The sequence below is a fragment of the Anarhichas minor genome, unplaced genomic scaffold (assembly GCF_050575085.1).
Source record: "Anarhichas minor isolate MPS153535 unplaced genomic scaffold, ASM5057508v1 ptg000028l, whole genome shotgun sequence".
NCBI lineage: Eukaryota > Metazoa > Chordata > Actinopteri > Perciformes > Anarhichadidae > Anarhichas > Anarhichas minor.
This window is the reverse complement of record NW_027466474.1, coordinates 13,860,355-13,865,000: the sequence shown is the minus strand read 5'-3', so window position 1 is coordinate 13,865,000 and position 4,646 is coordinate 13,860,355. Positions and strand designations below refer to the sequence as shown.

Here is a 4,646-nt window from a genome sequence, read left to right as displayed (position 1 = left end):
GCAGCGTGTGAGCAAGTTGAGGTTAAATATTCATGAGTACAAAGACTGTAGAAAAAAAAAGTGTAGTAATTGGTGTTTTTAAAATGTGGAGAGTATTCATGAATACATGCGGACGCACCGCGGTGACGCAGAGCTTCAGAGGCCAGCGCCAACGACAGGTCAAGCAACCAATTAAAGCGCGCCAGTAACTCCATCTTTGTCACCATGACGAGAAAGCATATTCATATTATATATATATATATATATATATATATATATATATATATATATATATATTATATATATATATATATATAATATATATTTCAAAGGGCGAACTCACTTTCTCACGCATGTACGGAGAGCGATGAGGTGAGATGGATGCTGCGTCGGGAGCTAAAGGTTAGCCGAGTATCCCCCCTCCCCTCCCTCATCCTCGCGACGGCTCTGACTAACGCGCCACCGTGACCCTTTAAAAGAAAGAACAACCGATGACACGAGTATCGTTTTTACACACAACAAGCCAGCCACGAGAAACGCCTGTGTCGCCGTGCAGATGTGTGCAAAAACCTCTAACGACCGCAAAACTCCATAGCGACACATTACAGAAGGTCACCCCCCCCCCCCCCTCCCCCCTGCACAGGAACTATTAACCAGGCAGCGTGGACACTACGACACATCGACGGCACCGCGAAAGGGAAGCCCTCTGTGATCAAAACGGCAATAAAGTGCGGGGGCTCACGGGAGGACCAGAGATGTTCTTCCGATTAAAAGACACCTCAATGTCACCGCTCCGCGCTGCCCTCCCCGTCCTATGTTTTGTCACTGATTGCGCACATGTTTTGCGTCTGTGGTCTGCAGAAGATGGTAAACAACACAAGCGCGCCAGCATCGTTTCCAGAGGAATGTATTTGAAATATCACATACCTTTTCTTATTTCTTCTTTTTTTTTTTTGCTCCTCCAGCTATGTGCGGCGCTCACTGCGTAATCCTCCTTCTTCAACTTGAACTTTTCCTCCGCTCCGACGGAAACAGACTAGTTGACACTTGTTTATCGCATACTTTTCTTTGCCCCGTCTGTCCTGTCGAGCCGCTATTGCGCAGGGCGGGAGATGCGAGCACCGGGGGTGAGCTGATGGAGAGAAAAGGCTGTAAACCGCCGGTGCAACATCTCTTTACCAAATCAAAGGAATCAAACGGAGCAATCCAAATCCCGGCGTTGTGACGCTCGCCCGTGTAGGGAGAGCAGTGCTGACTGGGGGCGCTTAAAATAAAAAAAATACCGGACAAAGTCAGCTGCCTTCCGTTGATCCTCCTCAGACCCGAGACGCGGCGGGCATGCTCTGAACGTTAGCGGCGGACCGATCGGGTTGCAGGCTGCGCGCAGCAGCATCCAGGGAGCGACCGTCCGCGCACAAGTGTAGAGGAATGGCCGAGGCTCGCGGAGTGCGCGTTCACGGCCAAAAGCCAAAGTCAATGGTCATTAGCGGTGCGTGTGGAGAGTAATCCACTGTGGACCGACTACAGCTGCTTCCCCACAGGTCGACGCGCGGGGACCATGGGGCAATTGAACAATTGGAATTCTAACTTTAAAATGACTGCAGTTGTAAACTAATACAATGTATCATCATTATTTCAAGAATACAAAACAATGTAGCCTACAGCCCGCTGTTTCACCATGCTGTGAACATCATTCCACGATCATGTACATGCACTGTATTAAAGGACTAAAAGTGTCACTATGCCAAACAAAGCCATATATTTACAGCCTAACAGGCAAAGTTGCCTCTCAACTGTATTTTCCCAGAGCTTGAACGCGCCCGCGTTGGGGGGGGGGCTGTTAGTGCCCTCCTTCCCCCGGCCTACAGTGCTCATAACAGTGCTCATAACAGTGGTCCTCATGCATCTCTGTTTAAACAGCGCACCCACTGCAGGATACTGTTCACATTAGCGCACCGCCATAATGGGCTTCCTCTGTATTAGTGGCGGCAGAAAGGTGCAATAACACGAGCATGCAATTATGCACCATAACTGGGGAAAACATTGTTAACAGTTACCCTATTGCCTCTCACTCTCCGAGCTGTAAATGCATATTTCCCAACGGAGGCATGATAATAACGTCCGCTTATTTGAAAACACCTTGTAAGGAGAACCTTGTGGCTCTTTTGATAAAGATTTCATTTCAGGGGCATTTTTATGCATAACTGGGGATTGGCAGGGGACATAAACCTCCACACTCCTGGCTTCATTTATTTATTTATTTATTAACTCTTCCACATCCATCGTGGGTATATGTATTAAGACAAATAAGGGAGTCGGCTTATGGGATAAGTAGGCCGAAAAACCCTCGACGTGATTTGAATGCACAGACGGCGCGGGCAACATCCAGAGCGAGTGGTGAAAGGAAAGAGGAGGGACTCATTGGATCTCTAGTGGGTTTCACAGGTGCAGCGTGAGATGAAAAATGCAGATGAGGGTAAGATGGCGCGCTGAACCATTTTTAAAGTCCCCAAGTGATAACCAAAAAAAACAAAAAACATCTTTGACTTGAGCCAACGCTATTCTTAATCACGCAGGTGCAGCTTGTTCTGATCTTAAAAGTCCCCCCCCCCCCCCCCCCCCCCCACACTGTCCATTGTGGGGTTTCTTAAAGATAATGATTGTAGCTAAGAAGCACATACGCTTGTTGTCAAAAGAAATTGTTTCGCTGCTTGTGGTAGTTCATTTTTTTGGCCACTCATGTTAACTATTATCCCCCCAAAAAACAAGAACCGAGAATACTATGATGGAAAATTAGAGATGCTTGCGACCGCGTGCCAACCCCTCCTCATTTCCAAGGGTGTTAGCGCGGATTGGAGAGTAGGCCTACTGGTGTCAGCAGATTTAAATCTGCCCTTTCCATCCGTCTGCACTTAAATCCTTGCATATGGACACACCTAGAGATTATCTCTAATATGTCCTGCAACGGGCCAACACGTAGATGTGGAGAACGTCCAGCGAGCGAACACAGATTAGATCGCTCCAGAAGCTGCGGCTGCGGGTGGCTGACCAGCACATTGCCCATTGGTTTTAAAATCCACCTCAGGAGTAGACAGCCGCCAGCTTCGGCCTACAGGCTGCCCACGTTCCTCCTCCTGCCATAATGCGAGATCAGCCGTGGCAATCCTCCACCCTCTCTTTGACCACGCTATAGGCCACACCAATGGCCTCTATAGTGGCGTCTAAAGTAGGCCTACCACTGGCGATTCACTTCTTTCCTCCACTTGTTCAACAAATCATCCATCCTCCTTTCAAAGCAAACTACAATCCTCTTCATGCAGTTCCATTTATCTGACACCCGCGAATGTGTTGCTTAAGACCTTGCTCAGATGGGGAAAAAATGATCCTGAGGCGACTTGTCAGATGCTGTGCGTGTAGATGAGCCAGCTGACCTTTCTCTATCGCCAGCCAATATTAGCACAAGCCATTACAACCTATCAAAACCTAATGCTTATAGCCAATGCTCAGGGGTCCTTGAGCCTCGCAGCCCTCCCAGCCCTATCTCCACCGTTACAGGCTGTGGGCCTCTGTTTAACCTTGTGCGATGAGTCCTCTCCCATACGTCTATCAGTGTATCATATCCGCACCCGGAAGGGTTAACCTTCCCTGCAGCGCGCTGCGCATCTGCTGCAGGGGTGTGTGTATGTGGGCCTTGCTTACACCGAGAAAGAAGATGCATTGTGCTGTTAATTATATAATCAATTCCATTCATTCTCAAAATGCTAATTAGCTAATTAAAGGACCTGAACTTATGGAATTACCACTGATTAGCTGGCGAAGCACTATCGCTGCCCTCTGGATACACCCTTATTAAGCTATATTAACTGTACCTTTTTTTCCGCCATAGCACTAATATAACAACACGAATTACGGCTGTTCAAAATAGCAGGAAGAGAATGAAAGAAAATACGCAGTTGTACCAAGAAGTGCAAAAAAGCAGCAGTGGTATGCGCATGAATGGGCGCTATAGGCAGGCAGTATACCCTCAGCCAATTTGTGCTCACCCTAACCTTTGCTTCCCCAATGCCACGCTTGTTATTCAAGACAGTATTAACAGGCTTTTGAGGCATTTCCTTCAGTCTGTTTTTCTCGGGTGTGTCTGCGTGTTTTGTCTCTTTAGTAAATAAAGCGTTTGACTCCGTGTTCCGGCTCCCCTCGCTCCTCCTCTCTCTCATCTTGTAGCTTTGGAGAGCTGTGAGCGGCCCCCGCTGTAGTGGGGAGCTGGCTGGTGCGATGCAGGAACAGGTAGAAGAGGGAGAGAGTGGCGGAGGGGGGAGCCGCCTCGGTTTTTTGGCACACGCAAGTCTCCCGAAATTACATCAAGCGAAGGGTGGTTGGGGGGGGGGGGGGGGGGGGGCGGTGGTGCAAATGAGCATTTACAGTATATTTGAGAGGTAGGCGATATGTTGATGTGCGTTTGCGTGCGCGTGTGTTTTCGAGGGGAAAGCATTAGATCCATCGGCATGAGTCTAGAAGCTTACAGGCAGCTTACAGAGCAGCGGGGGGGGGGGGGGGGGGGGGCTTGTGGCGGTAGTCGAGGAGGAGGGGACGGGGGTGGGACATGAGTGTATGTGTGTGTGTGTGTGTCTGTTGGGGGTGGGGGTGGAACACTGGAGGGCTTACAGAGG

The 4,646-nt window shown here is 48.9% G+C and overlaps 1 protein-coding gene across 1 annotated transcript in view; it reads right to left on the bottom strand.

Annotated features, from left to right (window-relative positions):
* Positions 1-1,178, bottom strand: part of tenm2a (teneurin transmembrane protein 2a) — a 214,957-nt gene extending 213,779 nt beyond the window's left edge. The window contains exon 1 of the mRNA XM_076103209.1: positions 907-1,178. The gene's annotated coding sequence lies outside the window, so the exon portion shown is untranslated. The remainder of the gene's footprint in view (positions 1-906) is intronic.
* Positions 1,179-4,646: the final 3,468 nt, after the last annotated feature.